This window comes from Giraffa tippelskirchi, chromosome 8, assembly GCF_054371585.1.
Source record: "Giraffa tippelskirchi isolate mGirTip1 chromosome 8, T2T-mGirTip1v1.2.pri, whole genome shotgun sequence".
Lineage (NCBI taxonomy): Eukaryota > Metazoa > Chordata > Mammalia > Artiodactyla > Giraffidae > Giraffa > Giraffa tippelskirchi.
Window position 1 is genome coordinate 94,284,773 of NC_137282.1, and position 12,240 is coordinate 94,297,012.

At 42.1% G+C, this 12,240-nt stretch overlaps 1 protein-coding gene across 2 annotated transcripts in view; it reads left to right on the forward strand.

Annotated features, from left to right (window-relative positions):
* The window catches only part of SNX18 (sorting nexin 18), a 96,193-nt gene that overhangs the window by 14,060 nt on the left and 69,893 nt on the right, over positions 1-12,240 (forward strand). The window lies entirely within an intron of this gene.

Below are 12,240 nucleotides of genomic sequence, written 5' to 3' on the forward strand. Positions count from 1 at the left end.
CTTTGCAGGCAGGAAGGTGGTGAGCCACAGAACCTAACTGTGAGCTCTTGGCATGTGTCCCCTGAGTGCAACCTGGTTCCCAGTAAGCTGCTCCTGTTGGCTGAGTACAGACCTGCAGAGGCTTGTTAGTAGACCAGGCTCGAGGCAGGCTTTGAAAGAGCAGGTGAACTGAAGTCACCTGTCAGGGAGAGTGGTAGGACTGGTGAGGAGCTCTTGAATCTAGAGTTATTGTTTAATTGCTAAGTCATGTCCAACTCTTTTGTGACCCCATGGACTCTAGCCTGTCAGGCTCCCCTGTCCATGGGATTTCCCAGGCAAGAATACTGGAGTGGGTTGCTGTTTCCTCCTCCAGGGGATCTTTCCGACCCAGGGATCCAACCCACGTCTCTTGCGTCTCCTGCATTGCAGACAGATGTTTTACCACTGAGCCACCAGGGAAACTTGAGTCTAGAGTTACCTTTGAAGTTTTAAGTTTGAATGACAGAAAGTAGTGATGCCAAGAATAGAAATAGGTAGGTTTAAGAAAAGAAGGATTAGAGGGAAAGAGAAGGAATGGGGCTGAAGGGACCCTTAGAAAATCCCATTTTCTGGACTTTTTATTGTATTTCGTTATATTGACATTTGTGATTTTTGCAAAAGCCCACCTATTGCCTGCAGTGAGAAATCTTTATAAATGCTAGTAAATGTCAGCATGGGTAGTCTGTAAGTTTTCATGTTTTTTGAGTTAGATTTTATGTCTTTTAAAATACTGTATTTCTAGATTGTTTTGACTTCAGTTGTTTATTTATGATTGGTTCAAGAAGTCTAGATGTGACCAGAGTAAAGACTCATAGCCAGTGGAAACCTGGTCCCCAGCATTGGCAGAAAGCAGGGACACCCCAGGGCCAAGAATGTTCTTCAGTTTAAAACTATTGATTTAGGAATCATCCCCAAAGTGTAATGATTGTAAAGTGATGTGAAGTGCCAGTCATAATGGCCACAGCGAACAGCACTGAGGGGGGCCAGCACTGAGGGGGGCCGTTAATGCTGGGCTGCTCACCACTGAGTCCCCACCGCGGCTTAAGTAGCAGCTGGTAACACTGGGGTTTACAATTACATTTCTAAAGTTAAAAAACTAGATATTATTTGGGAAGAACACTTGAAAGAAAGAAAAAGATCCTTTGAAAATATCGTTCTAACCGTAGTGGTAACTGCAGCCCTCTCAGAAGCAGTCCTGGGAATCACGGATCTGGCTTTGGATGCGTACCTCACATGTGTTTCTTTTCTAAAGGGCCAGTGCCACCCCACTCTATTCCTGCCCCATAGAGAGGGGCCTGTCCGCTTAGCAGCTTCTATTAGATTTATGTTAGTCTGTGTGCGTGTGTGCTCAGTCGTGTCTGACTCTTTTGCGATTCCATGGGCTATAGCCCACCAGGCTTCTCTATCCATGGGATTCTCCAGGCAAGAATACTGGAGTGGGTTGCCATTTCCTTCTCCAAGGATCTTCCCAATCCAGAGATTGCAGCTGCATCTCCTGCATTGGCAGGTGAATTCTTTACCACCTCTTAGCTTGGGCCTCCCTCTATCTTCCTAGAAAAAAAGAAACTTAAGGTTTTACCTCTGGTTAAAGGTAGTTTCCAAAGTCCATTTTAGTCTTAGGTATAGGTATGTTTTGTTGTATGTCAAAGGTCATTTAAATCCAAAGTGCTGGCAGCTTGCAAATATCCCTAATGCCACTTTATTTGTACAGACCAATATCCACGCATGTATATCAGGAAACAAAAGGATTGGGAATTAGGACCTATCCACTGTGCACCTCAGGCATCAAGTGTATTCCCTGAATTTTAACAACACTATGGATTCTGTTTTACAGCATCAGTTGTTTTATTTGAGTTTTATTGTATGTTCATGATTATCAAGGATATTCCTTTTACCTTATTTTATTATGATTCTGTGGGTAGAAAGAAAACCTTTAAGAGAGAAAATGATACATGTTTTTCTTATCCTCAAATTTTGGTCTTTATCTCTGTTTGCTTGGCTATAGGCACATTAACATTTTCACCATTGTATCCAGAGTCTTCTGAAATAAAAACACTATTTTTACAGTATTCTCTTGACTCTATCACCCTAGTATCTTTATCACGTATTTAATACTCAATATAAGCTGAAACACAAGAACCTTTATTATATATAACATTTCCTAGCTGTGAACAGAACAACCTGTGCTGCCAAATGAGCCACAAGAGATATAATCACGTGATTTCCATCTTCACTTCTGGAACAAGGTGAGCTGTATGGATGTATGTACATAGTGAGTAAAAGTAATCAAATGTTTTAAGATGTGGTCCACTCCAGTGAATGTTTTCATTCATACTAAATGTCATCCTGCCTGTACACTTCTGTTGATTGCTGAATGGAGCTAAAAGGGCTGCTTAATTAGGAAATAATAAGGCTTTTACCAGAACAAACAGCTTCTTATTGTACCTTCAGGACCAAAACTTAGAGGCCTGAGTTCTTTAAGTGATTTTTTCATCATCAAGCAATCAGGTCTTTGTTGTTGTTATTATTATTTTATTATTTTTTTTGTAATTTATTATCCTGGTCCTGACCCTCTTTCTTTTTTTTAAATGACTCAAAAGTTCTCTTTGTGAATTGAAAGTGAATTTTAAATTACTTATATCTTTGAATTTTGATAGTTCTTGGCTCTAGGGACATTTTGTCCCTTCAAAAAGTTGCTCTCACTGACTTGAGTTCAGTGGTACTATTTGTACCCTCTCAAGTTTATACGTGGTCCAAATCTGGAGCCCACTTTGTCAGACTTGGTGCAGGAATAAATAGAATTGTGAGGGCCTGGAGGCGGTGCGTGCGTGCCTGCTTGGTTGCTCAGTCGTGTTCTGCTCTTTGCGACCCCATGGACTGTAGCTTAGCTCTCCAGGCTCCTCTGTCAATGGATTTCCTAGGCAGGAATACTGGAGTGGGTTGCCATTTCCTTCTCCATGGAGGTGGTTCATGGGTTACTTATCCTGACATGAGGCTTCTGGAGGGCTTGGTGTGGTGTGGTGCCCTGTGTTCTGGGCCTGGTCCATGGGGCTTTGAGATCTCAGGCAGGAGGCAGCCCCAGCTGGGCAGGTACCGGGAACTGCATGGGTTGGGAAGCAGACCCAGATTCACATGTAACTGACACCTTATAAAGTTATTTACCTTGCCTAAGCCTCTTGTCCACCTCTGAAAACAAGAGTCATCCTTGCTTTTCTTTCCAGGTTAAAGATAAAAAAAAAAAAAACAACTAGACATGCGGGGTACAGACCACAGCTTTGCATAGAGCAGGTGCCCACATGGGACTGTTTTGCCTGGATGAGTGGCCATCCTATCCTGCCCCTTTTATGTGGATGTCAGCCTTTGTTTTTGGAGCTATTTTACTAATTAAAAAAAAAAAATCGAAAAGTAAATATTGGAGCAGAGAGAGGAGAAGGAGGGGTCAACGAGTGGGTGGATGGAAACCAAAAGGAGGGAGGAAAGTGGAGGGGGAAAGAGTTAATGGGGAGTTAGCAGGGACCCAGGGGGGTGGGTACCAGTGATGAGAGGATAAGAGCAAAATAGGCCTCAGTTGGCCAAATTAGCATTTTCTTTCAACATTTTACAAGTACCAGGGAATGAAGAAAAACAGGTCTAGTTCATCCAGCTTCTATACAGCTGTCCCTGTGCCCTTCAGCCGATCTCCTCTCCTGTCCCTCACTGCCTGGGTTTTCTGGGGCAGGGCCCCAGGAAGGCAAAATCTAGTTAATGTTCTTGGCACATTCATTATTTCAAAATTAAATGAAGTGCTTACTTTTTTCTTCTAATTATTTTTTTTTTTAAAGGAAGAAAATGTAGCCTTTGGATCCCTGTTGCTTAGTGACTGAACCCTTTGTGTAATTGGTCGGGGAGGGACAAAGCATACGAGAATAAGAGATTTGGTTAAGGAAAGGAAGGCAAAGTTCAGGTACAGAAACTAGTGGGTTGGGAACTTTTGGAGCAGCCAGCAAGCCTGGGGGGCAGGGTGGGGCCTGAGAAGGTGAAGGTGGAGGGCCTCAACCAGAGAAACTGAAGGGAGGCCAGGTAACTTCAACTGAGTTTAGAGCCTCTCTGGTTAAAATGTCTGAGGCACCGCAGAATGTGAACGGGTTGGGTTTTTTTTTTTTTTTTGTCCCCTTTCTGGTTTTGCTGGCTCAGAAGTTACCAGGGCAGTGCTTTCTTTCTGCAAATCAGAAGGAAATGATACAGCAGAGTTTAGTGTAGTGTAACTGTATTTGCTAATGTGCTTTATAGTTCAGCTCACGGAACTGGTCAAAACTGATCAAATGTAACACGGAATGATCAAATCTCTGAAAACAGGGTTGAGCGGCTGTCATTGCTTGAGGGCAACAGAGAGCCGGCTGGTTGACTGTCCCTAACTGCCGTCCTGTTCTCTTCTGCCCTGGCATCGCTGTTCATTCTCTAGGGCTCAGACATCCCTTTCGGAGCAAGGCAGTCTCTAGCCAAGCCTGAAATCCTACCACATTTTCTACATGTATGTGTATTACTTTTTAAATTGCGAGGGAAAAAATTAACATTATCTTTTAAAAAAGAAAACTGGGTACATTTTCCAAACACATTTCCCTAAGCGATTGCTCTCAAAATTTAAAGAAGTGGAAGACTGTTCATGACTATTGGCTATTCTTCACATGTTCTCATTGACTAGATGATACCAGAGCTTCAGTGCTCTCATTCTAGAAAAACCAAAATGGCAATGAAATGCTTCCTGAACAGTTTTACTGATGTACATAATTTAATGGCATGCTGTGTAAATAATGTGATGCTTTTGAAAATGATGCTGACTTCCTGGATTGTAGTTAATCTATGAGTTTGAGCCCTTTAAGGTTATAATAATAATGAACTTAGTCATGTGATTGAGTTCTTTTATGTGTAATTATTCTGTGTTCCCCACAAACATGTGAAATATTATTCCTCTAAAATTGAGTGCATGTGGGTTATGAAGCAGGATGCTCCTTCTGGCCTGAGCATGCTTTAAAATTATACTCACATGGGTAAAATACCGAGAACATGGTAGGAGAGGAGTGGGAGTGAAGTTAGGACAAGAGTTCTGCTGGGTTTGGTGATGGGGAAGTGGGCAAAATGCCTTTCTCTGAGCCTGGGTAATTTCAATAAGCATCAAAATGAACACAGTTAGGAATTTTGCATGTACAGAGTCAGCTAAGAATGCCAAAAAAGTCTGGGAGATTTGTTAACAGCAGGTCCTAAAGCAAAGTTGAAATACTGGTTTGGTTTTCCTTTTATGACTCCAAATGTAGAAAAGGGGAGGACCCTTTTCAACAGAGTGGAGCAGAGGCCCTGACTGGAATGTTAAGTGGAAAGTGGCAGGGCTGGCAGGCAGGTAGGAAGGGCGAGTTCTTTGCCAGGAATTAGCTGTGGGATTTTGGACAAGTCACTTAGCCTCTTGCTAGAGAGACTGGAAAAAACTACCAAAACCTCATTTAACCTTCACAACCTTATAGCTCATTGAAAAAAAAAATCTGAGACCCAACTCTGCCGTTCTCACTGAGGAATCAGTTCTCCCGGCTTTCCCAGTGGGTACCTTGCCAAGGTGGAGTGGTGGATGAGGAGGAAGTCTGTCATGGTCCTGCTCCATCCTTTGGAATAAAAGCTTAGGGTGATCAGTTGCTGAGTGAATTTTCTATCCTGTGGCGATCCTTTAATAATTTGTCCAACTATTTTAATAGTTAGATTGAGTGCTCAGCTGCAAGTTCCTTCTCAGCCTGGAAGCCTTTTTAGGAGGAGTGTCTCTGTATTATGAAAAGACTCTTTGCAGCCCATGGACGGGAGCCCACCAGGCTCCTCTGTCATGAGATTTTCCAGGCAAGAATACTGGAGTGGGTTGTCATGCCTTCCTCTAGGGGATCTTCCCGACCCAGGGATCAAACCCGCATCTCTTACGTATGTCTTCTGCATTGGCAGGCAGGTTCTTTACCACCAGTGCCACCTGGGAAGCCCATCTCTGTACTCTTTTCTGCCTCCTCACCACAGAGATTCCCTGAGGAAGAAACACCTGAAATGTGTCCAGCTCAGCCCAGTGTCCTGCATGGGGAGCTAGATTGCTTTTGCCTGTTGGGGAGCACAGTCATGGGTGTGATGGAAATACATTGCCCACTTTCATGAATACCTTTTCCTGTACTTCTAATACCCTTTAAGAATTTCTTTTTAGTTGTGTAACTTGGGGAGGCTCCACCATTTTTCATGTATTACCTTGTATTTTGTCTTGTTATTGGTTATTTGTATCTTAATGAAGAATGTGTTCATTGTTCTGTAATGTCAGCCTCTTCATATTTAATGTCAGAATTTAATAATTGCCTCCATTTTCTTTTCTTGATAAAATCTTATTTTGTCCATATATTACCCCATATAATGTTTGTCTTTTAGCCCAAGAAATAATTTTCTAGTTATGTACTTGTGTTCCTACTCTGAAATGTGTTTCCCTCTGATCCCTCCTATTTTTAATTTTCTTTCACTTTAAAACAGTTGCCCTACCCATGAGTATTATGAGTCTTTTGTTTAATCCAGAAGCAACCACTTTTCACCTTAGGCTTTATTTTATAATTTCTCCCCCTTATTCTTTGGTTTTCCTTACTGTTATGAAGGCAGGGTGACAGTGTGATGTTTGTGACAGAAGAGGCCTGGTAGGTGTTAGATTCCTCCTTAATTAGCCACTGTCAAAGTACAGCTTTTGGGGGAGGGGAGTTTGGGGGACAATGGGTACATGTATATGTGTGGCTGAACTCCTTCCCTGTTCACCTGAAACTATCACAACATTGTTAATAGGCTCTACCCCAGTACAAAATAAAGTTTAAAAAAAAAATACAGGTTTTGAAAACCTTTGCCTGTTTTTGTATTGACTGCATGATAAAAGTATTTGTTCCTGTTGGTCTTCAGATTCTGGGCCATGTTTCTATCTTTTATTTACACTCCTCTTGGGTTTGGTACAGCTGAGAGAATACTTAAAATATGCTGTAATGTTTGTTACAACTCTGCAGCTGGTTACATTGTACCACTGCAATTGAGTCTTAGGCTACAAGTTAATATTTTAAGCTATCCTAGAAGTAGCAAGTGTGTAGTGATCTAACCCTGCCCCCAATAGTTTTGTTTCTCCAACTCTTCACTCTTTAGAAGCTACACCTGATTGACAATGTGGCTATCTCTGCTTTGTGATGTTTAATATTTTAGATATGGAAATATGGGAAACTTAGATGTGTGTACAGATAATTCCCAGTTTGAGAATTGGCAGATAAACCGCAAGATACACCATCTGTGACAAAACCCAAGTCCTAGTTCTAATAGTAAAACTATTTTACTTATATCTAATGGATGTTTGTAATATCATTTCTATTGGAAAAGTAGACCCATTTTGACCTTGAGAGAAGCCAGAATTTAGAAGTGCAGTGGGTAGAAGTGGGGTAGAGGGGAGCTTCAGGGAAACTCCAGAAAGTAGTTCTGTTCATCAGTTCCCCAGTGGTTTTTTCTTTTTTTCTGTATATTCTCTGACAGTAAACTAACTAACTTCCATAATTAGCTTATTGAATGATTTGACTTATCTTTCTCGTAAGAAAACACACTAAACCCTTAGTATTTGTTAAAATGTATGGGAAAAACTAATCAGAGGCTTGTGAGGTGAATATTTAAACACAGAATGGTTTTCTTCTTGAAGGAAATAATTTTTTAACTGTGAATAATATTTTACAAAAGATAACTTATTTTTGGGGGGGCTTGGGGTTGAAGGTCTTTGAGTTGTCATCCTGAAATGTAACAGCCAGATGCTTAGAGAACTGGATTGCTGTCAACTCGGGAACTCTTTCGATTTTTCAAAAAGTATATTGCTGTCGGCCTGCTTTTTGTTAATCATCTTTCTTTAGAAGGTGGGTCTAGAGGGAAACCAATTTAACTACATTTTAGTTAAAAGATGTTGTGGTTTTAAAATTTGCTCCAAATTCATGGGTCTAATTTTGTGAAGACATAATCTTCCTTGATTACACCTAGCACTCCCTCTTCTACCAGTTTGTATATTTATAGAATGCTGTTCAATACCTTCATTTTCTATCTTGTATAGGTCTTTAATGGTTTCAGGCATGTAAATCTTGTCACCTCAAAAAATAATTCGAGTTCCTAAAATAGGAACCATGTCTCTTTCTGATAAACATATTTCACCTGTTTCCTTGCTGCTTGCAATCCTGATGCGTTATGCTAATAGATTTGAATTGTATTAAGTGCCTTAAACCAAAATTCCAAGTGAAATTGCCCTTTGGGTACTTACTCTCTTCAGTGGTCTGTTCTGTTCTTCCTATTTTGCAAAATAATTTTTGGCTGGGCTATCCAACTGCACTAGAGCAAACAAAGGCAGAGCCCATCTAGGGGTTGTGTATTACTATTTTTGGTGATAGTTCTTGACTTATTTAATTTTCCAATAGAATCTTAAGTCGGTGAGAAGTGGGGAAGTGGGGGGAAGACAAAGCCCCCAGCCCCCCATGTAAGTTTGAGTTTAAAATTTCAAAATAATGAAATATGTGCTGCCTTTTCCATGTTTTTTTTTGTGGCACCCTAATTGTATGCTACAAAGATAAGAAAATCAGACATCTTATAAATATTAAAAGGCTTTGCAGGCACAATTAATTAACTGAATGAGGTTACTAAGATTCCAGAGGGAAATTTTCAACACCCTATATGGTTTATTTTATATACTTACAAGGTCTCCTGATGCGCACATCAGAATAAAAGCCAGGGACCAGCGAGGAAGGTGAAGAGAGAGAAGGGGAGGGCAGGGGCCCCTGGCCTTCTCCCCAGCACCCTGCTCACCAGCCCACTGCCTTTTTGCCTCTTCAGTCTCCAATTTCTTTTCTGAGTATTTGTGGTGTTTGCTTTGAAGTCAGTTCTGCATTCAGATCCCATCTCTCCCACCTCTTACTGGGTTACTGCTGACTTTGGGGCTCAAAGAATGTGGGTGGCTTTCTCAGTTTCCTTGTTGTAAAACGGCAGGAATGTCTGTAGCAGAGTTGCAGCAGGGTTAGACTTGGTACACAGAAAGTGCCTCGAATATATGATGACTGTTTTAGGCAACTACCATTTACTGTTAGCTACGCTTATTCCTGCCCCCACTCTGGCACCCTTTGTCCTCAGCACTGCCTGGCACAGAGCAGGTCCTCCAAGTGTTTTCCCTTGTGACACGATTACATTATCTTGGAAGAAACCATTTTCAGTTCCCGTGCAGAATCCCATGCTTTGGGGCGCTGTTGCTCTTCACGTCATGGCCGTGTGCTTGTCTTCAGTGTGCTTTCTCAAGGTCTCTTCCCTGAGAGTTCCGGAGGGTGGGGACTCGAACACTTGGTGTGAGCCCCCCTGTGTGCGTCCCCCTTGCAGCTCTGTGCTGTCCGTGTGTGTGTGTTAAGTTGCTTCAGTCATGTCCAACTCTTTGCAACCCCAGGGACTATAGCCCGCCTGGCTCCCCCGTCCATGGGGATCCTCCAGACAAGAGTACTGGAGAGGGTTGCCATGCCCTCCTCCAGGGGATCTTCCCCACCCAGGGATCTAACTCATGTCTCCTGCAGCTTCTGCATTGCAGGTGGATTCTTACTGCTGAGCCACTGGGGAAGCCAGGCCCTCCACAAATGTTGGTAAACGAGCTGAGATTATTGCCCCAGAAGCCCAACTGTTCAGAGCTCTGTGTTATTTACAAAATAAATTCATAGCTGGGAGAAAAGTGAGTCTTCAATTCACAGCTCCTTTTTAGTATGTGCACTCAGAAAGCTTCAAGGTGACAAATGCCGAAAGGTCTTTAGGCCTTGGGGAGACGTAATACTTGTACTGTGTCCAGGAGTTTTGAAAATGTATTCTGACGTGATTCAGGTTGTGAAAACTTCAGGCTTGTTCATTTGTAAACTGGTTTTTATGGATGCACGTCTGCAGGGCTGTGTCATAGAATGTCATTTCTGAGAAGGTGGTGATCTCATCTGGAGGCTGACGAGCTGCAGGTTCATTGACATTGGCATCACTCTGGGCCAGGTTTTAGAAAAAGTGACACTCAACAGCATATTTCCGGTACCCAGCTGCTGCATGGCTGCCCTGGAATCTGTGCAGGGCAGGGCTCCCATGCCTGTCCTCCATGCTCAGTAGTGGGCACCTTGGCCCTGAATCACGTGAACAGTCAGATCGCCTGAGACTCTGCTCTCTTGATGCCTTGTTTGGGCTTCCCAGATGGCTCAGTGGTAAAGAATCCACCTGCCAAGCAGGATACACAGGTTCCTTCCCTGGATCAGAAATGTCTCCTGAGGAAGGAAATGGCCACCCACTCCAATATTCTTCCCTGGGAAATCTCATGGACAGAGGAGCCTGGTGGGCTCCAGTCCATGGGGTTGCAAAAAAAAAGTCGGACACGACTTAGCAACTAAACAATAACAACAAGCTCTCTCTCAACCATTTTCAACATGAATTTCATAGTTTCATATTCTCAGTCATCTTTTAGGTAGTTTTTTCTTTTCGTTTTTAGTTTTCTGTCTCATGCTTTCCTAGTTTATTCAACTTCAGTTTTTATATATAAACGATGACACTTGTACAAATATAATGAACATAAGTTTGCTATAAGAAATTATTCTTTTCTCTAAGGAGGAGGAGCGTTCTCTGTTTAGTGTAGACCACAGGCAGGCAGGTTGCATTGCTTCTTGAGTCTTGTCTGTTGTGGGGGAAATGTTCGAGGTGATGGCTGCTTAGGGGATTGGGTAGGGGTCTTCCTGTAGCCCTGTTAACATAGACGACATCTCCACTATGTGGTCACAGGGAAAGCAGGGTATTCTCTGCTCCAGGGCTCTCCCGCTTTTCAGGTAAAGATCTTCTATAGAATAAATAAATGAAAATATACAAACACGCATACATGTATATCTGTAACATTTGTTGTTGATGAGTTTTAATTTCTCATGTCTTTGAGTTGTGCAAAAAAAAAAACAAAACAGTGTTTAAGGATTTTATTTAATAGTAAGTTTACTCTATTTTGTAGATTAAAAGAAATTTAGATACAGGGCTTTTCCCCTGTATATTTCACCATTGGCTAAAACAACATTTCCACAACAAAGTTGCTCAGCTTCCCCACTGCCTTCTAAACAAGCTACCTTTCCCTCCACTTAGCATCATCACGTCCTCAGACCGACAAGCCAGGTGTCCTAAGTGTTTCTCTGTCTTTCATCATGGTTTAGTAGAATGCATGCATGTAGAGTCAGGAATCTGGATTCTTGAGCTGGCTGTGCTCAAGTAATTTGAACTTTATCATCACTCATTTTTAAGAACCCATGAATAGTCTTTATTTTTCCTACCTCCTATGCATCCTCAGGCTTTTGTGCTTTTTTTAATGACTGTGCTTCTAGGGGAAGGTCTGCCCTCATGTGGCACTTGCCACAGAAACTGCCCTCTCTCCCCCACCCCCACCCCGGGCCCACATCCTCTGGTGATGTTTCTTGGCTGGAGGCTGACACTTCCAGCTTCATTCCCAGGTCACCATAGGGCAAACTCAACACTCACTAATCTTTACAGCCTGTAAAGAGAAGGAGGCATATGTTTGCACAGGGCCATTATGCTACAGGTATGGATCTCCTGATACAACGTGGAGTCAGAATCAGGCATGGATGCAGTATTCTCCACTTAAGAGATGACCTTCTTAATATATGTGTATACAGTGGTGTTGGTGGCTCAGAGGGTAAAAAAATCTGACTGCAATGTGGGAGACCCAGTTTTGATCCCTGGATTGGAAAGATCCTCTGGAGAAGTGAATGGTTACCCACTCCAGTGTTCATGCCTGGAGAATTCCATGGACAGAGGAGCCTAGCAGGCTAGTCCATGGGGTTGCTAAGAGTTAGATGTGACTGAGTGACTAACACACACACACATACACACACACACACACACAGTGGTGTTACACTTTGTCCCTTAAGAATGTTAAAATTGCAGAGTTTCTTGGTTTGTCTTTTTAGGAAAAATTCTTTGCAGTTTTTTGTTTCTTTTTTTCCTTGCGGTTTTTTGTCTGTAGTATATAGTATTTCTGCTATTGGAAGAGATGAAACATACTATTTGGTCAATGGCAAAAGCTAGTTTTGATAAGTGAATTTGTAGCAGTGGAGGTGTTTTCAGAAACTTTACCAGATTTCTTCTCTTTTAATAAATAATTATAGTCACCCCTTTAAATACCAAAGGACT